Source organism: Ochotona princeps, chromosome 9 (genome assembly GCF_030435755.1).
Source record: "Ochotona princeps isolate mOchPri1 chromosome 9, mOchPri1.hap1, whole genome shotgun sequence".
Taxonomy (NCBI): domain Eukaryota; kingdom Metazoa; phylum Chordata; class Mammalia; order Lagomorpha; family Ochotonidae; genus Ochotona; species Ochotona princeps.
Window position 1 is genome coordinate 70879884 of NC_080840.1, and position 26457 is coordinate 70906340.

Consider the following 26457-nt stretch of genomic DNA (forward strand, 5'->3'; position numbering starts at 1 on the left):
AGTGCTAAAACCTAACTAAGATAAAGTATGTAATTCTATTTTACTGCACAGGAGAAGAAGAGAAAAGTAAACATTAGTTTAACCACCCAGAGTCTGGTACAATTTATTTGGTGTGATAAGACAGATAAGTGCTTTTGTTGTTTTTCTCTGTTTCATTCCCTCTACTTCCAACAGTCAGTCAACTTAAACTTTATTATTCAACACACTTTCAGAGTCACTTGGCAAACAATGGTTTGACAATATTTAGGAAGAAGAATGGCTAAGCTCTGAACCCCATATGACTCAAGGTAATTAAAGCAGCAAACAAAGCTTCTAAAAGTAACACAAATATGAGTGCTCATGAAGGTTTTTAAATCAAGGTAACTGCTTGAGAATTCAATACTATGTGGAACCGTGTATTTTGATAAAAGAGTCTAAAAGATAACTATAGTTTTAGCTAGTATTAATTCATCCTTTGTAAGCTTGGAAAAACAGTTTTTATCCCTGAGAGCAAGCTACCTGGACATCACATCTTTTGAAGGTACTGAAGAAAACTTTTTTCAATGTTCTAGAATACTGTGTGTTCATTTGGCTGCAAAGATTCAAGTTTCTCTACCACCTGTGCTCTGACTGCATATATGTATATATGCATATTTCTTGATAGTCTGCATGTGTAGGAAATTGTAATTCCTCAAGATCATCACAAATGATAAAATAAATTCCTCAAAAACATTTCAGATATTTATTAATCACGTTTTGCGTAACAAGTATTTTTCTAAGCTCCTTTTGTACATGTTATCATTTATTATTTACAACAATTCCATGTAGTATGCCTTACTGTTACTCTCGTCTTACAAACAAGAAAACAAATTCTTTCAACTGTCTGGAGTTCAGAAGCTCTGGAGTGACAGTTTGTTGCAGGGTGCAAGCGAGATCACACCATACATGCCTAAGGTTTATTAAGGAGTCTTTATTAACTAAGCTTGGTGATAATAGAGCACAATAGCAAATCACAACTCCATACAGCAATCCAACCAATCATAATCCAAAGAATCATAATTCCCAAAGGAACAAATGGTCATTATCCTTAAGTCTATTCGTTAAGCTGAAAACCTACGTCCCAGCTTCTCCAACAATATAAGTTATTTTAAGAGATGTGCAACGAATAACCTGGACACACTCATAAAGAACCTGGACACACTTACAAAGCTGCAGATGTTCACCCTTCCCTGGCTTCTCTGCCCACATCCTACTACTGCTAGGCCTCACCCCTCCTGGAACTCCAGATAGTACACAAACCAGAAAAAACATTATTATATCCATTGTCCCTTCTAAGCAGCACACAGGGACCATGCTCAGGGGATTACCTTTCCGGGGTCAGCCAAGAGTAGAGGTGCCAGAGTAATGGAAGCACCTGGCCAGAAAGAGTGAGAGCCCCTGCTTCATGGACCTTTTAAAGGGGCTTGTGAGGGGAGTGGTTACACAACAATGTGATACCATCCCCTCTCAGTTGACAGGTAAGTCACAGGTGGGCAGGAGCGAAAACCTAAGTGTTGTGGGCTAAGGAGTTGATTAGTGCTCGTTGGGATAGGCAGGAACAGGAACTGGGCTTGTAGCTAAAAATGCCTAGACTAATTGGACTTGTCTGCATCCAATATCCTGGCTAAATTAGGACATGAGGGAAGTGGTTGAGGATGGAATTATCATTCCATTGCTGTTAGGACCCACCTTCAGGACAGAGGATAGGGGACACAGCCAAATTTCATTTGCCCACTGTCAATGGGTGCTGGCTATCATAGGCTGCACCCCATAACAAGTTCAATATTTGTCCTTAGCATACCTGAGTGTACTTTCTGCAGTTAATTTATGGTCAACCAGCAAGTGGCCCTGCATCCACAGTATTTTACTTATCCATTGGCGTTTTGTAATTCATAATAGTAAATGGGGAATCTTGGTCCAAGGCACAGACTCTTTGGAGGATGAACTGTTTTCAACAAATTAAGATGGATTTTATGACAAATCAAATTACATCGCACTGTTGCCTTACTCATTCCATTGACTGATACATAGAGCTATGAATTTCCTAAAAATTGAGACATCTCCATTACAGATTAATTTAATTTAACATAGTTCTTAGTTAATTGATTTAAATATAATATAATTGAAGCTTTAATCATAGCAACAAATTTGTTCCATCTTTTGACCTTTATGTTTTCACAAGCAAAAATGTCTTTCTTAGATGACATTTTGGCATTGCTTATTGCCCAACAGCAAGTTTGGTAGCTAAAGGAATCTATTTATATAAAAAAAAAAATGTGTGATGAGTTCCCTAACATATAGGATTATTATTTTTAAAATATATTTGTAAATATTGTGAGGTAGAGGAGGATAGCTCAGTAAAATGTTAATATTTGAAGCTTTCAGAGAGGTATTGGCAAGTCAAAACAGTTTAGTAAATCCTGATAAGGATGAAGGGATGTGATGTAGATGACATTCATTTCTAACACTCATTCCTTTTAACCATGTTTTCCCTAGCATAACTACATAAATGATTGACCCACTCACATACAGCATGAGAGTCTCTTAGAATAAAGGCAAACTCTCTAGGAAAAAAGTGCTTACTGGAACAAGTCCAGATTTTATCTACGGGACATTTGTGTCTGGAGGTGATAATACACTCTTGGTATAGTGAAGAAGGGGAATGGATAGTTGAACCCACTCCTGAAATTCTTTCCAATCTTCTTGGACGAAAACATTGACAAATAGATGAAAATGTGCCCTGGCAGATGTAGAAAATCCAGTTAAGCCCTGTGTGCTATTGTACTTTAGATTGTATGTGAGCATATACATGTGAGCATATATTTGTGTAATTCATATTTTCCCCACACTCCATTCTTATGACTGTGGAAACAATGTGTTACCCATCCTGCAGAGGACAGAAAAGAGCCTGGTTGTAGCTTTACCAAGAACAAGGAAAGCAACAACAGATATCATTGGGGAAATTCACCAAGCTCAAGTGGAAAGACCAGATTTTTTTCTAAACATGGGTTTGAACTCAATCTCTGCTACTTTCCACATGGGGCCATAGGCCAGAGAAAAAGAGATGCCAAGGAAAGCTGCCCAGACTTCCTGTGACATATAAGAGGCACCAGGCCATGAGACATCTGTTCAAAATAAGTGTGCATAACACCTGGCAGAAAATTCACTGAGGATTAGGATCGTTTTAGAAATGTTTCAGCAACGTGTCATTTAAAAACTATTTCCTTCAGTCTCTCAAGTCCATAGCAATAGGAATTCTGAAAGTGTCAGAATAATCACAGTTTTTGATTAAAATTAAAATTGAGGTTTTTGTCAATTTCACATATGTGGAAGCCAACTTTTTTTTTTTAACCATGGTTTTGCCATAGTGGCAGCTCCTTATCTGATAGAATTGCGAAAAAGCAATTTCCTGGAAACGTTTGTTGTTCTGTACTCTTATCTATCTCCCATTATTATTTTCCAAAACAAAAAGGAATCATACACTTTGTCTTGTTTATATTTTAGTTGAGAAGTTTAACTTATGAATTCTAGATGCCCAACACATGAAAGAACATCAATTAAAAATTACTTAACTTAATTTTCTATTCCAAAAGCATTTTTGCTTCTGGATTAAAAATTTTGGAGTATTCCCTTGTGCACAATTGTGACCAACACTGACAAAAGGCAAAAAATACAGCATATTCCAAAGGGAAATGAAAGGCAGAAATATAACATTTTTAGAAGAAATTCTGTGTATCTTTGCTAAGCACCCCATGTTTTGGCAAATTCTGAGCAGATGCATGCTACGTATGCTATGTATGTTTCTATGGTTAAAAACATGGAGCACAAATTAAACATCTTAGATAGAAATTTCAGGTCTAGTTGCCCATTTGTTTGTTCCACGCCTGCAGACAATTTGCTTTCTAAACTTATATCAACAATATTAAATATCGGTAACAAGCTATCACAAAACTCCTTTCATAATGAGTAAAATAATTCTCCATGTATACATAGAGAAATTGGCAGGTTGTAAGTTAAAATAAATACATTTTTAGTTACAACAATTATGTGCTTGTGCAATTTTGTATTGTTCCTAGGCCCTAATATCTGTGTGCATTTTATGTATAATTAAATTCATTAAGATAATGATAGGACTGGTATAGTGGCATAGCACGCGAATCCTCTGCCTGTAGCCCTGGAATCTCATATGGCACTCTTTGGAGTCCCAGCTCATCCACTTCCCATCCAGCTCTCTTTGTGGTCTGAGAAATCAGTAGAAGATGGCCTTGGTTCTTGGATGCCTATACCGACAAGGAAGGCCCAGAGGAAGCTCCTGGCTCACAGCTTCAGACAGTCCCTGCTCTGACCATCATGACTGGGGGAAATGATCCAGGGGATGGAAGGTCTTGGTCTCTCCCTCTCTCTGTAATTCTGTCTTTCAAGTAAAATAACTGAATCTGTTTTAAAAAATGAGATCTTAAGAACAAAATCCTTAAAAAACATATATAGCTTAGTAAAGATCTCATTCAACATCTGTACGTGTGTATGTTGAGAGATCATAACATGAACACACATATCATAAATAGTCTTGATTATACTTGATCAACACAAATATAGCATAATGTGTGTTAATACTTGTGTTAGACAATAATGTGGTTTGTTACAAATGAGGGAATGTGTCACAACAAATTAGAACTGATGCTCCTCAGACAAAACAGATCCCTAAGTAGAAGGAGAGAGTAATCCTTCAAAAGGAAATTAACCCATTTCTCTTCATGATATTAGTTCTTTTGGATCTTATTTTATGCTTTTCTGCATTGTTAACTCAGAATTCTCTGGAGAGTAGGCTGCCTGTTGTTTATCTTTTCATCTAATTCTGTTCTTTATTCATTAACTGCATCTATAGACATTCAAATAGAAATAGCTTTATTTTTATTTCTATGACTTATTTTAATGAAATGCTTCAAAAATTTAAGAGAAATAAAAATCTTTTCCATTAAATAAGCTCTTTTAGAACATGGCATATAAGAAACATACTTCGAAACAATCTTCTGAAGCAAAACAAGAAACTTTGAGGGTGTAATGAGAAGTAAAAAACACAGACTGCATACTGAAAGTATTTTGTATGACAAAGACACTGTTAAAAAACAGCAGAATGATTATAGATAAATTTAAATCTATAACAGATATACTGTGTCCATGATATACAAAGAAATGTTTAGGAAATGATTGAGCGTCAACAATGAATAATAAAATATAAAGAAATTTGGAGATATTTCTTTACTCTTAAGATTAATAAAAATATAAGAATGCTGATTCCTACAGCTAATAGAATAAAATACTCGGAGGGGAATGTGCCCTTGTGTATTCGTGATGAAACTAAAATTGGTTATAGCCTTAAGAAAATGAATTCAAGTAACATGCACTAAAATAAAAAAATATATAAATATTTTTCAACTCAGTAATATTACTCTATCACATAAACTTGAACTGATACTATAGTTTAATATATATATAGTATGTATAATAAGACTTTATATGCAATACAAATCATTAGAAAACATAGAAATATAGTGATAGTCACCAAAGAGCAATAGTTTAATAAATCAGATATTTGCATACCCCAGATAGTGTGTGTCTATACCAGTTTGCTAGAAAATTAACATAATACAGTTTAAGTAACAAAAGCAAAATGCAAATAGTTGTTTATTGTGCATGTAGATTTTTAAAATTTACTTTTAAATTGTTTTTGAAAGGCAAATATACACAGAGAAGGATAGCCAGAGGAACCAATCCATCATCGACTGGTTCACCGTCCAAGAGCCTCAACAGCCCAAGAGAAGCCATTCCAAAACCAGGAGCCAGGAGCTTCTTCCAGGTCTACCACATGGGTGCAGGGTCCAAAGCTTTGGGCTGTCCTCTACTGCTTTCCCAGGCCACAAGTTGGGAGCTGGATGGGAAGTGAAGCAGCCAGGATATGAGCCAGTGCCCATATAGGATCCCGGCAGGTGCAAGGCAATCATTTAGCCAATAAGCTATCACACCAGTTCCAGATAAATTCTTCTAAAGCAACACAAAGACTAAGAAGTTACTACGCTGTATTCATATCTTATAAGCCGAACATGGAAGAGTGTGGAAATACATCAGACGCTGATTCCATAATGATGGAGAGAGAAGTAAAACGATGACACCAGAAACCACAATGATGCATTTGCTATTAAGGCTATGTTTCTCTGTGAGAAATGTAAACAGAACATAATGATTATTTTTCAGAACTTAGAACTAGAAACATAACTAGTATAACACAATTTAGTCAAGACAAAGATTTGTGAAAAATATTTGGCTTTAATTTACATTGTCCTAAGAACATTCAAATCATATGGGCTATATATACAAGATTCCCAGGTAACTTTCTACTTCATGCTGAGTAGGGAAATGGTAACCGTTAGCAGCTGTACCCTAACACCACACATCAACACACACTAACACACACACCAAACCCAATAGACCATTTTTGTTAACTCCAAGACATTATGAGCAACCGATATGGAACTATGGGAGGTCAATTTTCCTGTAAAATAAAAATGATCAATAAAATTGGGTTTCCAGCCCACCACTTCCATCATTTCTCCTGTCTGGACATCAAGTGACTGTCAACAGGTATGCTTAGTCACAGATTAGACAGGAAGACTGAATGTTCTTTTACTATCACATGCCTGTAACTGCAAAACATAAGAAACACTTTTTGGAGTGGTAAAAAATGTAAGAAAAAGAACCAGATGGGAAGGGCAGTTATGGACAATGGAGCTATTTGCCAAGTGATTTCTTTTCCATTAAATTTAGCAAGAGTACAGCTTGACTCAAACATTCACAAATATCATAGGAAAATGTGTCGACAGTTTGGACAGGGTTGCATTTACCCCTTTGTTATACAGTAAGCCTTACCAAGTATTTTCAAGCAAGATGATTGCTTCTTTTCTGTGGGTAATTTTAAAGTGTAGACAGAAAAATCAACAAAACCATAGTCCAAAGTCAAAGCATCACTGCCCACCCCCACCCAGATATTTAAAACTCAGTCATACAAATCTGTCACAAAGCTATTGAAATAATACCACATCCAAGCACAAAATGGACAAAAGCCTTATTTTCATGCTACATTGCATTAGACTAGAATAAATCAATTGCTTAGGTGACAGGCAAGTATTTGAATATTGAATTCTCAAAGGAATGAGAACTCTAAACTCACCATAATCCATACCAGCCAAGGAAGGAATGCAGGTGATCCGAATCACAGATGACAGCATACAATTTGATGGTTGGCAAGTTCTCAATAGTATCAATACTGACACTTTAAAAGTATATATATGCAAGCATATATCAGTGTATATAGCAATATTGACACATGGAAATACATACATACATATGTACACACACATACATATCCCATGAAAGGATTATAGGGATGCCTTTTAAGTAAAATTAAAAATAAACCTATTGAAAATTCATTTCTATTTTTGTAAAGAGATTTTTATAAAATTTAGAAATTCAACTTAAAAACTAATGTGATTTTTGAAAAGTGGTTAAAGCAAAAATACGAAAGAAATGAGATGATGATGTATTCTAAGTTTCCTATATTTCAATTTAACAGGTAAAATATTTCTAATTGTGGTTATTTTATCTCTTGCCATTATGATGTACTTACTAAGAAAGAAGTTCTTATCAGTTTATTTTCAATACATAAAGTGTTATCTCTTCTCCCTATTCTATTTCTAATTCTCAATTTGAAGAAAATATGGTCCTCTGCTGAATATTCTAGAATTTTTGTTTTATTTTTACTTATTTGAAAGGTAGAGGCAAAAATGGATCTTTCATCTGTTGATTCACTCTCCCCAAATGCCTATAACAGCCCAAATTATGCCAGTCCAAGGCCCGAAGTAGGAATTCATTCTGCGTTTTCCATGTGGGTGTCGTAGACCCAAGTACTTAGGTCATTATCTGTTTATTGGAGGATACATATCAGTGGAAACCAGAAATCAGGAGCTGAGCTTAGACCCAGGTATTTCAATATAGGGTATTGTGTCCCAAGAAATTTCAACCACTGTAGAAGACATTCTTCAGTATCTTTTAAAGGCTCCCTTTATCCAAGTATGACCTTCTTACTAACTTAAAGTTCCTACACGAAATTACCTCATTAATTATTTCACATATGCCGAAATTGAGCTATAGAAGGTTACTTTCAAAGAATGCACTTGTATGATTTAAAATATTATACTTTCTTTCAAAATGAACATATATAAATTTAAAAAATAAGAAAATGTATTCAAAAATCAATGCAAGAAAATTCTGACAAACTCAAAGCTTTAATATAAAATGCTTTAAAGTTTTTGCTAAAAGAGAGGAAAAGCCATTCCCAAGGACTGTTACATGTGCGCAGTAAACCTAAGACACTCAGCAGCTATTTACCTTTCCTTGTTGCCCAAATCTAGAAGTCTTTTCAAATGGAAAGTTCAAAAGAAGACATAAAATATTGGCTGAAGCCATTTGCCCAATGCTACTCCAGCAGCTAAAAGGCCAAACTGTCTTCAGTGATTTCTTGTAATCAACTGCAATGATAAAGCATGATGGAATAACAGGCCCCAATTCTAAAAAACATGATACATTAACATCATATTTCACAAGCACATAGTGTTTCTACAACACTACAGATTTACAGAACAGTGATATAGCTATAGAATGTATTAGCATATGTAATTCATAGTAATGCCAATCTTTATTTAGGATTTATTGAGGATTAGTTGTATCGCAAAAACTGGTACATAACCAATGGAATTTATATTCCCTTTAATATTTGTGCACTCAGCTCAACTGCATGCACAGAATCCAGGAACTTCCTCCAGGTCTCCCACATGGGTGCAGGGTCCCAAGGCTTTCCCAGGCCCCAAGCAGGGAGCTGGATGGGATGTGGAGCTGCCGGGATTAGAACCAGCGTCCATATGGGATCCTGGTGCATTCAAGGCGAGGGCTTTAGCGCTAGGCCACGCTGCCGGGCCTGATACACAGTTAACCTTCTTTTCAAAAAGTTAAAGAATCATCAAAGAAAAACAAAAGCTACATATGGCTTTTTATTTTCTTTGTTCAAAATGCATTGCAGGTAGACTCTGACAAGTTGTAAGTCAGACAGTAAATTGCAGGCTTTGTCTTCAAAGGGGCTAATGCAGAACAAGTAAACAATTCCCTCAGGAAAAACGCAGGCCTTCTCTAACATCAGAAACTACATTTAAGCATCAAAGCCTCCTAATTTTGCACCATTAATAATGACCAAAATAATTTTAATAAAAATAGTCTTGAAAGCATAAAAAACAAAGAGATCAGCATACTAATTTAGAAAAATAATTTTAAAAACCCTTAGAAATTCAAATTTCAGAAATATTTACGGTATTTTCTGAGACTTCCTCCAAGCTGAATTAGGTATAAGACACAGCAGCATAACACAATTGTCTGATTTAATTTTTGGATATGTCCGCCTAAGCTTTAAGGATATCTTTTAAAGATAAGGAATCTGCTGCAAAATAATTATCATTGGAACTTTCTGACAATACAAAAAGAGACAATTATCTGACTCTTCATTGTTTTTTAACTCTCTTATTTAGTTCTTTTATTGAATAATTCACTTACTTATTTTTTTTGTTGTTGTTAGTTATTTGAAAGGCGGAGGGACAATTTTCTCTCTGTTAGTTACTCCCTACGTATCTACAGCAGTCAGGTTTGACCCAGGAAAAAGACAAGAGCCCTCAGTTAACTCAGAGACTCTCATGTAGATGAACGCCATCCAAGTATTTGATTCATTGCCTGTCACCTTCCAGGGCAGAAAGCTAAAATGGTGTGTGGAAATAAAACCCATAATTTTGAGGTGTGAACATCGCCAGCTCTGCTTTAGTTGCTGTAGCTAAGACCTATCCTTGCTCCAATTACGGATTTTTTTCATTTTTTAAAGATTTATTTTTATTTCATTGGAAAATCAGATGTATGGCGAGGAGGAGAGAAAGAGAGAAAGATCTTGCATTCCATGATTCACTCCCCAAGTGGCCACAATGGCCAGGGCTGATCCAATCCATCACCAGGAACCTCCTCCAGGTCTCCCATGCAGGTGCAGGGTCCCCAGGCTTTGGGTCATCCTCGATGCTTTCCCAGGCCACAAGCAGGGAACTGGATGGAAAGTGGGGCCGCAGGGATAAGAACTGGTGTGTATACGGGGTCTTGACATGTGCAAGGCCGCATCGGGCTCATTCATTTTTTTTTTAATTATTTTTACAAACATTGTTTTTCTGTTTAGGAAATGGCGCTTTCTCTAAAATGCAAAGTTTTGAAAGGCACAGCAACAGAGAGGGAGGATAAAGGGATCATGGAGGGAGAAAGAGAGCTTCCATTCAATCATTATCTTCTCAAAGGGCTACAACAGTTGGGTCTGAGTCTGCCTGAAACCAGGAGCCAGCAAGTCCAAGGTCGCCCAGAGGGTCAAAGCCCAGCACTTGTACCATTTACCATTACCTTCACAGCCACATCAGGAGGAACACACACCCAAACCCAAGAAGTCTGGACCAGAAATAACACTCTAATTTGGGACACCAAACAGACGGCTTATTCCACTCTGCCACATGGCCCTTCTTACGTTTTTCTTCAAAATGATTGCCTGATCTTTCATGTTACACCTATAATCTGTTTAAATTTGAGTATGTTTTTTATTTAAGTGAGACGCAGAGGGGGAAGTAGAGCACTTCCATTGGTTGGCTCCCTCTCCAAAGGCCCTCAGTGGCCAGACCTCGTCTCGGCAGAAACCAGGAGCTGGGAATTCAATTGTGTTTTTCCACTTTGATGGCAGTGACCCAAATAGTTCAACTCTTACTGCCATCCAGGAGGCATATTAACAGCAATGATCAGAGCCAAGATTTGGACGTAAGCAATCCAATATCGAATGCAGGTGTTTGGTTTTGTGAATGTGCCAAAAACCCAACCCTAAAGTTAATATTTTGTATGGCTAAGGATATTCAATTGACTTAATCCCATGTTTTTGGAAAGTGAGGCTTACCTCATAATTACAATTTTCATAAATTTGTAAAGGTAAACTAAATGCATGGATCTGTCTCTAGACTTCATTTGTTCCATAAATCAATTTATTAAGCCTAGCACAAGTATCATGTTTTCTTAATTACTATACTTAAATAGTTTCTTATATGTGGTAATGTAAGCTTTTTGCCTTTATTTTGTACAAAACTCTTTTGCCAATTCTAGGCGTTGTATTTCCAGAGAATTTTCGAGCCAGTATACCAATTTCTGCAAAAAGTTTTTAGAAGTTATGTTGTAGGGCCAGTGTTGTAGCTGGGCATTGGTTCAGTTCTAAGATGAATGACTTCTAATCCAGCTCCCTACTAATGGCCCGGGAAAAGGAGCAGAAGATGGCCAAATGCTTGGGTGCCTACTATCCAAGTGGCAAGTCTACAAGAAGCTCCCGGTTGCAGTATGTTATAGCTCTGACCATCAAGGCCACCTGGGGAATTAATAGGTAGATGGAAGCTCTCTCTCTGTCTTTCTCTGTCTCTCTCTCCCTCCCCCTCTCTCTCTCCCTCTCTCTCTCCCTCCCTCTCTCTCCCTCCCTCCTTCTTTACAATGGCAATTTCCAAATGAATAAATAAACCTTACAAAAAAGTTATTATGGGCATTGGCATTTAAGAATTGATAATTTTGAGTAAAGAACATGTGGTGTGGATTGTAAAGTGGGGTGAGGTAAGGGGGCTGAACTAAACTGTAACACCTATGGGTGTATGTGTGAATCTGTTTGGAATACAGCTTGGACTGGATTACGCTGCTGTACATACCGGCACATGCAGGAACTGGGGCTGGGTGCAAACATAGTGGGGTTTATTAAAGGTCACCACAACTAGGCTGTAGTTCCTGCTGGTGACTGCAAGGGCTAAGTCTATGGCAGGTTGGGTTGGGCTGGGTGACAGCACCATATGTTGGCATGGGACATGGGACTAGGGCTAGAACTGACCAGACAACTAAAATCACCAGTGTGTGTGTATTCTGATGCAGGTGACAGACTGAACCAAACCCTGTACTGGCTGACACATTCAAGAATCAGATCTTGGGTCATTCCAGGTCAGGTTTCTTCCTAAACCATTGGACACAAAGTTCTAGCCACAAGGAGTATCATAGGATTTGTGGCCCAAGTTTGCATGCATATGTTGAGACTGGGCCTCCTTAATTCCTGATGCCTGTGTAGTGGACAGCACACCCAGGCACATATGGGGACCAGATAACTAGGTCATTTGGGACAGTAGAAGGTATTGAGTACCACATCAGAAGATGGAGAACATAACAGATTGGACAACTCTTCTGGTTGATCCTTGGCAGCAAGCGTCTGGGTGAGTGAGGCACTGAGCTGAACTCTGTCAGCCAACTGATGTTGGAGCAATAAAACAACAGCATCTCAGAACTATCAAAACTATACAAGCATCATGGATTCTAAGATGATTTATTTATTTTTATTGCAAAGTCAGATATACAGAGAGGAGGAGAAACAGAGAGGGAGATCTTCCACCTGCTGATTCACTCCCCAAGTGAACACAACAGCCAGAGATGAGCCATCCCTAGGCTTTGGGTCGTCCTATACAACTTTCTCAGACCACAAGCAGGGAGCTAGATGGGAAGCAGGGCTGCCAGGATTAGAACCAGCACTCATATAGGATCCCAGCGTGTACAAGGTGAGCTGCTAGCCTACTGCACCAGGTTCTTCCCTGAATATTTTGACCAGCATGCAGGCAGCCACTCCAGCCAGCCCTAGGGATAGGGGGCCTAATGGGAATTGGGTCCTGTGGCCTTGGACTGGCATGCAGACAACTGGAGCAAGTAGGGACCTAAGGATTTATATCCAGGTGAGGAATCACTACTGAGAGACATTCATAGAAAAGACCAATGAATTTGCAAGTAACAGAGGGGGCTAAGACCAAGATGTTTGGAGAAAGGAATAGGAAGACCATAAGGGTCAGACTGAAGTACCAGCACACATGGGAGACCAGAGCTGGGATAGTTGGCATTGACTGTCACTGAATTCCACTTGCTGGCACATACTAAAGCTAGGGCTAAGGGACCTACCTGACAGGACTAGATCATAGTACTCACCATTGAGAGTCAGAACAGAGGACGGGTAATGTGAGGATGGGCCATAGCATGAAACAGCTGGTGATAGAATCAGGTCTGAGGCAGAATCTGTGGGGGAAATCTGGGCTCACCAAAGTGGAACAGCAACTCCCATGAAAATGGTGACAGCTAATATCCGAGCGAATGGAGTCTCCAGGTTGACTGTGTCAGTCAATGGACATTGGAGGGATTTCCTCATCCATGGATCTGTGAGATCAGCAGCATTGCAGAACTATTACAGACACCTGAACAAAGCCCTCAGAACATGAGCTAAATCAGGACCCTGGATTGAAATGTGGTAACTGTTCTCCATCTCCAGTTAGTGGGGTGGTTGTGAGGGTGGGTGTGTTTTTTCCACTACCTCTCCTCTTCTCCCAGAAGCAGGAAGAAAAATAGAAAATGTGGAGACAATATCACACTCACTTTTCCCTAACTCTCAATCCTTCCAACCCTGGTCACCTATGTAAACATCTAAAATAATTATCAGAATTCAACAGATTTATTTTACTAAACTGAGATATTGGTGTATTCTAAAGGGATTGGAAAGAATATTCCCTTTGAGATATAGGGTTGCTGATTATTGTCAAGAAGAATAGTATTTCTAAAAAATTAAAGATTTTATATAGATGTAAAAACTCATTAAGGGTACATAGTGCTGTCACTTTGTAAAACAAGAATATAAATCGTATTTTATTATCTTCAGGAATAGCAGACAAAAACTTTCAGTTATGCATCCCAAGTGTGTAAAGATGACTTGGTTGTACAACAATGAAAGACTTACAGCTTCATTGCTTTTTTTTATTATTATATTTTTTACAATCTTTACATAGTTAATTACGGTAAAAAGGTTCAAGGGCTATAGGGAAGTGGGTAAGACTATTATTTCCATATTGTTTCCTTCATGTATCTGAGGTTAAGGGGGTTATTGCGGGAAAAGTCCCACCCAGTTTCCCACCCACCCCAAGTCCCAGATTTGGGGCATGCTCTCAGATACTTGCTTAAGTGGTTTTGATAGTTCACCAGTTATGAATCACTACCAGTCTCGCCACTCCAAGCACGAGGAGGTTGTTGAAGAAACCACTGATTGACACAGTCCATCACTGAGTCTCCCTTTGCCCAGTATTTTGCTGCCAACATATAGCTGAGATGGTTGATTGACTTGTTCTTTCTTCTTTCTTTTCTTGGCTAGGGTTCTGAGTCCACCATTGCGATTGGGGAGATCCCCAAAGAATCTTTGAGTTATTCCCAGACCAGATTCTTGTATGTTCTAGCAAGCACAGGGCCCGGCACAGTCCATTACCACGATCAGCTGGTGGTTGCAATTGCTGAGTTGGTTCTGTTTTCAGTGCCGACATCCACTGGAACCAATGGGTGTTGCAGTCCAGCCTGCTTCTGCCCAGTACATGCTCGGCCCTCACATAAACCAGTGGGAGCTGCAGCCTAGTCAGAGAGACCCACAATAACCCCCACCAGGCCCGCCCCCTACCCTAATTTGCCAGTATGTGTAGCAGACTAGTCCAGTCTGTCCCACATCCCATTTGGCTCTCATACATGTCAATGGATATTTAAGCTTAGTTTCATCTAACCAGCTCAACTATCCAGCTCTCACAGATGTTGTTGGGTGCCTCTCTGTCTAGCCACTCCAGCCCACGTCCTAGTTTTCATGCCCTCCCACGGGAGTAGTAACCCAAGAGGGAGGAGCCCACTATTTCCCTCCCAGGTCTCTTTCAGTCCCGGTTTATGCACTCTTCGGGTGGTTCTGTGGTTTAACTTGACAGAATTAGCCCCCAGTGCCAGCTTCCGCCAGCTGATGCTGCAGCTAAGCTCAAACAACCCTCACCCACTCTAATTTATGCTTGCGCCAGTAGGAATAATCCGCCCAGCCTGGCTTTTCCCTAATCTAGTCCTCATGAGGCACAGAGGTGTTGTAGCCCTGCTTAGTCTGGTCTGTCCAGACCAGGCTGAATCAGTTCATGTCATCCACTGGCAAATCTGAACACCAGAACAGAGTGTGGGTTGAGCCAGGTTAGGTTGCAACAAAAACCAGTACACAATATGAAATGCCAGGGTGAGGTTGCCTGTACTGGATGTGACTGCAGCACCCAAACAGCACACGTGAGAACCAGGAAGGGAGGGGGCAGAGCCGGCAGGGGGATTAAGGGGGTGGTCCCCTTGCCAGACAACTACTCCCACTGGAGAGCGTGGGCTGGGATGAGGACAGCTTCATTGTTTTTCAACTGTTACTAAGCTGCTGCTTCCTTACACAGAGCTTTGGCAATGCCCTATAATACATATGAATACATATAAGGCACATGGCACTGTTGGGGAAATAAATAGAAAGATAAACCTGAAAATCAGAGTGTTCAATTTGCTAATCTGTAGCTGCTTTTCTATTTAGAGGACTCTCAGCACGAGAGTCACATTTTAAATTTTAGTTTTAGCCTATGTCCTGCAATCTGATTCTGGTGCCCTTTCAGAGAGATTTCTACTGATTGAAAAATAAATGACTCTACAAGAATATTATTATTACAGTGTCTGCACTAATTATATTATTTAGGGGAATTAGCATTAAAATCAAAGAATCCCTCAGACCTGGCACAAAAATTTAGTGGCTAAAGTCCTGGCCTTGCATGCACCTCAGGGATCCCATAAACGCACAGGTTTTAATCCCCGCAGCCCCACTGCCCATCCAACTCCCTCCTTACAGCCTGGGAAAGCAGTCAATGACGGCCCAAAGCCTTGTGATGCTGCCTCCACGTAGGAGACCCGGAAGATCTTCTTCTCTGTTTCTCCTCCTCTGTACATCTGACTTACAATAAAGATAAATAAATCTTAAAAAAAAAAAAAACCTCAAAGAAGCCCTCATATTCCATATTTCACTGAAAAACTACTGGAGATGGAGGATATATGATATTTTTAAAGTCTCCAATTTTGAAACCGTTTTGCATAGTTGTACCTTTCCTCTGCTGTTAAGAATGGATTACATGCCAACAAACATATTATTAAGACCATCAAAGGAAGGGAAAAATCGTTTCTTCAAAAACCTTTGTGATTTTTGTCAGCCACCTCCTGCTGTTTCCTTCCATTCCTCCTGTTCTCTGCTGATTTTCTCATTACTTTGTAGGTCACCTTACCTAGGGAATAACAGAGGGAGAAGTAGATGTGGGACCAGAAAGTTTACAGGGGGAAAAATGAGCAAAATAAAAGTAGGCCAAGCAACAGCAGGTGGTGTGCCCAAAGGTTATTATGAACAAAGCATCACCACTGAAAAATGGTAGCATTTTTGTCTCCTTCCTCCCCACGCAAAAATGCTATAAAATTAAATACATGGTCAAATCATAATATTGTTCATCTAACAGTTTTGGGAATTCAAGACCACAAAGGGCAATTAAAATAAGGTTTTTATTTCAAGAATAAAAACTTAACTTCATAAATTACGGATCTTCTTTCTCAAATCCTCAATGTACCAAATTTTCCTTTTCATATATAATATTGACAATGGCCAAGGTGGAATTACACAAAAAGCATATTAGGCTTTGCATAGCACATGTTGATCATGTGATGCAAAACCATGCCCAAACTGACATAAATTATGTACAATTTTATAATATAATTTTACATATAAATTTAAATATAAATGAAATTTTAAAAGAAAATGTTATAAAATCACCTCTTTTTCTGAACTTACTGTCAATCTGTATCCTTAAATGAATTTTTTCAACTCTGCATTCTGAGCTTATCCATCAGCTAATATTTACAACAACATGGATGAATGGATATTTGTTGGCAGTTGCAGAAGTTATAAGATTCATTCCCACATCTGAAGGAAAATAATTGTGATGATAATGAAAAAAATACATATATGACAAGCACCTGGTTTTAAGCTCACAAACTGCATACCAAGTAATTTCAAGGGAAAGCTAGAATAGACCATATTATTACCAATCCCATCATACAATGCTGAGTTTTAAGAAGGGATAAAAGTGGGCCGGCGTATGTGATGAAGATACTGCCTGTGCTGAAGGCATCTCAGATGAGCACTGGTTCATGTTCCCACAGTGCTGTGTCCCTGTCATCCTCCACTGCTTTTCCCAGGTGGAGTGCTTATGTGTCTCCCATTCATGTGGGGAATCTGGATGAAGACATTTGCCGTAGCGTGGCTTAGCCCTGGCTATTGGGACCATTGGAGAATGAACCACCAGGTGAAAACCTCCCTCTCTCCTTCTTCTGATTTCCAAATAAAATATAACATTAAAAAGGTATACATATTCATTAAATTGCATGCTTGATGTGGTGTGCTTGTCTGTGGCATAGTTTTCACAAAATATATTGGGATACGATAAATATTGAAATTATTCCTTCTTTGATTTTCATCTAGTTAAATGCTCTTATGGTTGTCTAATCTTTCTTTTTTTAAAAAGATTTATTTATTTTTATTACAAAGTCAGATATACAGAGAGGAGGAGAGACAGGGAGGAAGATCTTCTGTCCGATGATTCACTCCCTAAGTGAGCGCAACGGCTGATACTGTGCCAATCCGAAGCTGGGAACCTGGAACCTCTTCCAGGTCTCCCACACGGGTGAAGGATCCCAAAGCATTGGGCCGTCCTCAACTGCTTTCCCAGGCCACAAGCAGGGAGCTGGATGGGAAGTGGAGCTGCCGGGATTAGAACCGGCGCCCGTGTGAGATCCCGGGGTGTTCAAGGCGAGGACTTTAGCCTCTAGGCTACGCTGCCGGGCCCTGGTTGTCTAATCTTTAATAGGAATAAATAAGCTTTCCAATAACATACATTGCTTTCATCATATAATCCAATTTTCAGGGAATGTGAGATCAGAAAAGAACAACTGTGATGATTCACTCCACCTGTAGATTCTACCCTGGGCAGCCAATAAATAGCACAGTACCATTACTGCTCTGTGAACATCATCTCTTTGACAAATCAGTATTATTGAATTGAGTGCCAATTGTGAAATTATTCTATGTAATTAAATCTTGAAGAATCAGGTGTTGCTATTTTAAATTAAGCAGAGAAACAAAAAAAGGTCTCTGAGTGTGAATTTTTAAATGTAAGAATTCGGCCAACATTCCTGTATGTATATATTCCTCTAGAGGAACTATATGATGGAGATTAGCATACCAGGAAGTGAAGATACGTTGCAGTATGCATCTCTACTCTCGAATCATAGATGGACTGCCACTGAAACTGTTAAATATATTTTGACAATAGGATGCTGGACTTCTACCATTGTCTGTATCTACAATGACAGGATACACTGACATTGCCGAATTATGGACTTATAAAATCACATTCTGATCTTGCTTTGGCATTTACTGCACTCTTTCGGTTTGAGTTTGGACTCCTGCTATCCACCACAAGGATAAAGAACTTTGTTTCAAATATTTCTACAGATGAAAATCTCATGTTGCTGCTCAGCCACTGAATTAGCTTCTGTCTTCCCTCCTGGTTTATTTTCTCTCTGTGCCTTCTAAGATAAATAAGTAGCTTCTCTTTTCAGCGTACAAATTTTTAATGGTAATATCAAACTAGTCCCAATCCTTTAATTGCAAGAAAGCCCAAGGAAACATTACATACATTATGACTAGAATTCTCTCAGCCATACTTTATTTGGCTTATTCTAACATCTTCCTTTCTTTTTTCTTTTTTTAATTTTTTTCTTTTCACTTCATTTTAAAAGAGAGAGATGGAAGCAGATACAGGCAACCCTCCCTTCCACTGATTATCACAAAAATGTCTGCGATAATTTGTCCCCCTGTTGGAAAAGGCTGAAGCTGGGAACTAGGATCTCACTCTGGTCTACTTGCGTGGGCAATCAGGACCAGAGTACTTGAGCCAGCATTTTGTACTTCTGAGGATACCCGTTAGCAAGAAACTGGTGGAAACAGGTATTCCTTCCTAAAAGGGTACCAGTATCCACCCAACTAATATCTTTTTATTCATGCTGCCCCAAATTATGGTAACATATTGACATAAATTATTGTAATAAGTGTATGTTAAGATATAATTATATATTGTTATTGTTTTTAAAGATTTTACTTTTTTAGAAAGTCACATATACAGAGAGGAGTAGACACAAGAGGAAGATTTTCTGTCTGCTGACTTCACTCCCTACATGGCTGCAATTTATGAAGCTGAGCTGATCTGAAGCCAAGAGCCAGGAGCTTCTTCTGGGTCTCCCCATGCAGGTACAGCGTCCCAAGGCTGTGGGTCATCCTCGACTGCTTTCCCAGGCCACAAGCTGAGAGCTAGATGGGAAGTGGGGCTGCTGGAATTAGAACCAGCGCCCATTTGGGATCCCTGTGGCACTTGCAAGGTGAGGACTTTAGCCACTAGGTTACCTTGCTTGGCTCCAAATTTATATATTATTTTAATGAAAAGCTAATACGAAATCTCAGTTAAGGAAGGTAAGTGAGCTTTCATGCCAAAAATACATTGAGTCATTTTACTGACATATAGCATTCCTTTATATTAAGCTAATGTATTATAAAATGCTTATTTCCACCTGATCACAGAAATATCATTAGTCACTGAGAACCTGATTTCACAGATGTATTTTAATAAATAAGTTAGGGCTTTAGTAATTTACACATTATTTACTGCTTTAAATTGAGTATTTTCTTTATGTTGATTTGTATATGTATAGTATATTACAGGAACTTAAAGTCATGGTATAAAGTAATCCAATTAAAGAAATAAATCATCAGCCAATGGGGGGAAAGCAGATGCATTTTAAGCATAATAAGAATGAACAGATGAGAAAGAAAATTCGCTAACATAAGCCTAAAAATGCAACACATGAAGTTTTCTTGTTATTATCTGTAATAAAACATTAACTTTCTATGACACTGCTGACTTCCAACATGTAAACTCGGGGCCTACTAAATGGAATAAAAAAATGGAATCAAAAGTTATATAGATTGGAAAGCAAAGATTATAATATCACTGTTCAGAGATGAAATGATCATATAGATTATACAAAAACAATCAATAAAAACATTCAAGGAACAAGCAAATGATCATAGCATGTTGGCAAGATACAAGATTGATGTGTGGAACTCCACACTTTTCTTATATAGTAATGATTTATAAGCATAATTTGAAATAAAAATGCATTACCAATTAGATCAGATATCTCAAAAATGAAATAGTTATGTATCAATCCACCAAAATATGCACAAGATCTATGAGTATAGAGAATATATAGAATTGGTGAAAGAAATGAAAAGAACTGTAAACAAAGTGACATTTTATTGACAAAAAAAAGTAGTATTGTCAGGTTAACAGAATTTGGGGGTGATATTGTAATGAAGAAAGGATGAGGAAAAAGAAGTTCTACTGTTTAAGTCCTGGCTACTTAATTTGCACTCCAGCTCCCTGCTAGTGTCCCTGAGAAAGCAGCAGAAGATGTTCCAAGTCCTTGTGCCCTGTGCTCGTATTGGAGACCTGGAGGAAGCTCTAGGTTCCAGGCTTTAGACCCGCCCAGCTCTGGCTTTGCAGTCATTTGGGAGTGAAGTAGCAGATGGAAGTGGTATCTCTCTCTTTACTTTTTCTTCTCTCTGTAAGTATATCTTTTAAATAAAAATAAACAAATCTCTTCTAAAAACAGCTAGGAGAAAAGGTTTTGAATGTTTAATAATCAAGTGCTGATTAAATGTTTGAAAAAGTATATATTTTACTCTGATTTGAACATTACTCAATTAATACATTTACCAGTGTATTACATGAAACCCTGCAAATATGAATCATTTACATATCTGTTAAAGTATTTTGTATAAAAGTTTATGTCTAAGAAGTAGAGAGTGGGCTGGTGGTTACCAGAGGCAGGGATGGTGATGGTGAAGAGATGGATTTAGCAGCTGCCAATCAAATGATACAAAATCTCATTTAGAAAAAAATGAGTTGTACAGGTCCATTGCATGGCAGTAATGATAATAACATACTGCTTTGACAAACCCTAGAATGCATAGCAATGTTCTCACCACAAAAATGAAAATTATATCAGGGAATGCATGCTTTAAATAGCTAGCTTAGTAATTTCATTTTATAAACATGTAGATATAAATACAGAAATATTATGAGTTTCAAAACATTATGTTGCACGTTGAAAATACATGCAACTTTATGTGAAAATGTAAACTATCATGTCCAAAAGGAAAAGGAGAAAACAAAAATATCCACTTTCTCTGGAAAATGTGAGTACCCCTTAAAGGGGTGTGTGTTCTGATTTGTTATAATTAATAATTAAATCATAAAAGTTTTATAGGTCAAATGAAAGTGTTATGCCAACACAAACATTTCCAGAATTATTGATAGAAAATGTCCCTTCATGCAAATTGAATTACTCATTCAGCAATTTTTTAAGAGTTTTTTATTTCTTGTTGGAAAGTGAGATATACAAAGAAGAGGAGAGACAGAGAGGAAGATCTTCATCCGTTGATTCACTCCCCAGGTGGCCACAACAGCCAGAGCTGAGCCGGTTTGAAGCCAGGAGCCTGGAACGTCTCCAAGGTCTCCCACAAGGATGCAGGGTCCCAAGGCTTTGGGAAGTCCTCAACTGCTTTCCCAGGCCACAAGCAGGGAGCTGGAAGGGAAGCGGGGCTGCCGAGATCAGAACTGGTGCCCATATGGGATCCTGGTGCTTGCAAGGCAAGGATTTGAGCCACTAGGCTACCTCACCGGGCCCTCATCCAGCAAATTTTTAATTAACATGTTATAAAATTAATTCTAATAGCTCTACAAAATTCATATGATGAAGTCCTAACCCTCAGTATAACAGTATCAGGAGTGGACTCTGGGAAGTTATTAGGATTAGACAAAATGAAAGTGAAGCCCGCTTTGTGAGATTAGCGCCAATGCTGAGAAAAAAGTCACCAAATTTTCCTCTCCCTGGGATGTGAGAATTCACAGAAAAAGGGCAGTTTTGTTCAAGCCAGGACAAAGGCCTTCACTGAGAACCAAATGTACACTTTGATATGGAATTTCCCAAAATCCCAACTAGAACTATTGAAAATGTTAGTAGGGTGATTTTTTTTTAAAAGAGAAACACATAATTAAAAGGAAAGAGTATATTTTTAAATAGAAAATGTGTAAGTATTTAGCAATAACTCGCAAACACAGTAAATCTGTGCTGGGAAATGTGGAAAACATGATAAGGTCATTGTGCCAGGAGACATATGACTATCCCTTGAGCATCTGCACTCTCCTACACACATCTGGATATTTGTCCTCATGGCATTTTCTCACTATATTGCTACTGCGTAATAGCCTCTCTCTGCTGTGATACATCTCTCCCTTCCTAAAATTCTATTCTTAGCCACCAAGCATCATCTTTTATGGAATCTGTTATGTGCTGAGAAGGAATCTCTCTCTTTTCACATTATATTTTAGGGTTGCATGTTTCTTAATATTTTTTGTTTCTTGTACTTTGTATTACTACATATTTATGTGCCCATCATATTTTTCCTATTTCGCCAGACTCTCGTACTGTTCTTCAAATCTCTGTTATAGGACCTACAGCTTTACCTACCACGTCACGCATGCTGAATAAATCTATATTGAATTTCATTTTCCTAAAACTTCACCTCTCTGCCAATGAGCAGTTTCTAGAAAGAGAATATCTGGATTTACATATATGACGATGGGTTTTTGACTGTCAAACTTAGATAACCCACTGATTCTGCAGACTGCATTAGGTAAAACAATCACAGAGTAATTCTGTTTTTGTGCATGCATTGAAATAAGTTCATTAATGACAAACAATGAAATGGAATACAGCATTTAAGACATGTTGCTTTGGGCTCTTTGGTTTAAGCTAAGATTAAGGATAATTCTGTACTTAGAGAAGCTACATTTAACCCTGTATTAAATTTAGTCCAAAGAATTAATCCATATTCAAGTTATTATCAGAATATTTTCTCCAGATGTAATGTCTTCATATTTTTAGTAGTCTCTAATGTAATAATGTAAAGATAATGATGAAAATATTAAAGTAGTTTTCTGAGTAGGCTAATTCACATGAAGTGAAGGCCATATCTGGTTGTTTTATGCATTTTTCTATTAAACCAGTGCTTACCCAGGTTCCAGTATTATTGACATTTGGTTAATGAAGGAATTCCTAAGGCAGGTGCTGTGGTATAGCAGTGTTTTCCAACCATCACATGCTTGAATCCTCACCTGGTTTCACAATAAAAGCATTCCCTAGGAGTAGGTATTTGGCATAACAAACTCCCACACTAAAAACATAAAATGAGTTCCACTCTGCTTCTGTCTAGTTTGAATGTGCATGATGAATGATAGCAAATGATGGGTCAAGTAACCAAAGACTGCCGCTCACTTGGCAAACCCAGACAGAATACAGGCTGCTGACCTATAGCTCCTATGGGCATTGAGGGATTGAGCCCGTCTCATTCTCTCTCCCTCTAGCCAAACTGAAAACGCTTAGCAATTAAAAAACATAATACATTTCCAACTTTGTACTCTACAAATCTTTAACTGAGACAAAATTTAACATAATGTGAAATTAACAATCATTTTAAAATGCATAATTCAGTGGCATTGTTACTTGTAATCCTGGGAAAATATCGCCACAATGTGTAATTTAAAATTTTTTATCACCTCCAAAGAAAACCATGTGTCTGTTGAGCATTCATTGCTCATTTCCCCTGACCACCAGCCTTTGAAAAAACCCATCTGCTTTCTGTCTCTATGAGTTCAGCTGTTCTGAAAGTTCTTTTATAAATAAAATCATGCAATTGCTATTGCCATGCCTTCACGCATACTTTAGCTTACTTAAAACAGAAGGGGCAGTCTTAACACCAAATTTATAGATGATACCATCAGGAAACTCTGAAGGAGTTCCATGCTTTACCTCCATATCAGAAATTACACTTTAAACAACCTAATATTGCAGCGTAACATCTCTCAACACAGTTGACAGGGGTCATAGACTCTTCTGGTTACTACTGTAGTCTGATCTTGGATATAAGAAATAAACATGAGTGAGCCTTTTCATGGACTGCATCAGCAAGTAGGTCACTCCTAACATTAATTGAGAAATATCCTGGAAAAGTGATTTGAGCTAAGGCATTTTAAAGAGAATTGCACTGATATTAGGAATCTGCTTTATATTATTCCACTGAAACCTACATTTTCGATTTAGTCTTTTGACAACATAGTCATGAACTTATCACATTCTTTCTCTTCCTATCTTTATAATTTAAAATCCAAATCTTAACTGCTCTATTTTACTAAAATGCAAAGTAACAATATTTTAACCAGTTAATAGTGTTGCTGATCTTAGCCAATGCAAAAAATACTGTGATCAAAAAATGTTATTTTTAAATTTAGTTATATTAACTTTTTAATTAATAGTGTTCCACTACTGCTTCTATTCAGCTTATATTAGGAGGAAATACTCTGGGACAGTTTTCTCTAGAAATATTTTTTATAAACATTACTGCAAGTATAAATAATACTTAATCCTCCTATGTCCTTTTGCTATTTTTTCCTATTATTCGTTTCACTCCAAAAGATATGAGCATTAGATGTTCCTTGATCCATCTCATAGAACAAAGCATATTAGAAGAAATAAATCTCAAAAAACATCTGTACCTTGTGGAAATGAAACCAAGTACTTCCCAATATAAGAATCTGCAGCTGTTTAGCCTTATGCACTGTCTAGGATCACTCTCCAAGTAAGTGAAATTCAGCAACCTTGGACCTCATGTTATACATCCTCTAGTCCTCCACAGTACAGCTTTCAAGCTCCTAGCACTTCTTTGTTTTATGGCAATTTATCTGTTTCTTCTTCTTCTTCTTGTTCTTGTTGTGTTTTTGTTTTTGTTTTTTTTACTTCTATATTATTATTATTATCATCATCATCATCAATTTATGATACAGTTCCATAGGCCCTGGGATTTCCCTTACCCTCTCTTCAAGTCCCCCCCTCCAACTGAGTTCCCCAATATCATTACTATAGTACAGTTCTTCATACACAGTCATATGTCCATCATTGTGGACATGGACAGTGGTGGAGAGTCCAGCATCCTATTGTCACAATATTTGACAACAATTTCACCGGGAGTCCATCTTTGTCTGGAAATAGAGATGCATACTACATTGTATCCTCACATCTGGATTATCACAGTCTCCATTACAGTTACCATACATCCCCTTGAATGAAAAGCCACAGTTCAAAGTCAACACAAAGAAGAAAAGTAGAAATTTACAATTGCATGAAGTTAAATATCATGCTGCTGGATATGATAGTCTCCATTACACAGTTACTGTGCATCCCCTTAAATGAAAAGTCACAGTTCAAAATCAACAACAGGAAGAAGAAAAGAAATTCAAAACACTATGAAGTTAAATAACATGCCACTGAATGACTATAGGAGACATATCTGATCAACAAAGATCAGCAAAAACTATATCATGTATTTTGATTTTTTTTTAGTTTTTATCTCTTCAAAACACTTTCTCATTAAATTCTTCATGACTCATAAATCATATAGTAGAATCATTTTCTTCAAGAAGATTCTTGATTTTCTTTTTTATTTTCTCAGTGACAGATTAGTAATTCAGTAGCATGTCAGTAGCATTATCAAAGGCTCATAGATGTTTAGGAAGTAAAAGAGATTTTGTTTTCAAGAAATTTTGAGTCTGGTGTACAATTATTGATAATGAGCACCTTCATTTTGCAAATGAGAAATAAAACTATTCCTGGAGGGGAAGTAATTGTTGCAAATATTACCTGTTTATAAGAGCTCTCTTTCCCCAGCATTAATGAATTTCTTCTTTCTTTCTTATTGTAATAAGAATACTTAATGTAAGATCCCTCTCATAATGTTTTTAACTGACCAATAAAACCTCTTTATCTATCTATCTATCTATCTATCTATCTATCTATCTATCTATCTATCTATCTATCTATAAGGGGCAGTAAGATCTGGAGATTTTGAGTGCTTTGTTGTTTTACATAACTGGATTTTTATACGCATGTTCGGCCACTTCCCATTTCCTGCACTCCTAAATTCTTCACAACTTGCTCCATGTTTGTGTCTCTAAGTTTGGCTTCAAGTCCTTCCTATCAATGGAGTCATGAAGTTTTTGTCTTCTATCTTGGATTGTTTACTCAATGTAATATCCTCTGGGCTTATCCATATTGCCATATATTATGGGATGTCCTTCTTCTGTATGATTGAATAAGGCTTCATTATGTGTATTTGCATAGTAGTTATTATTT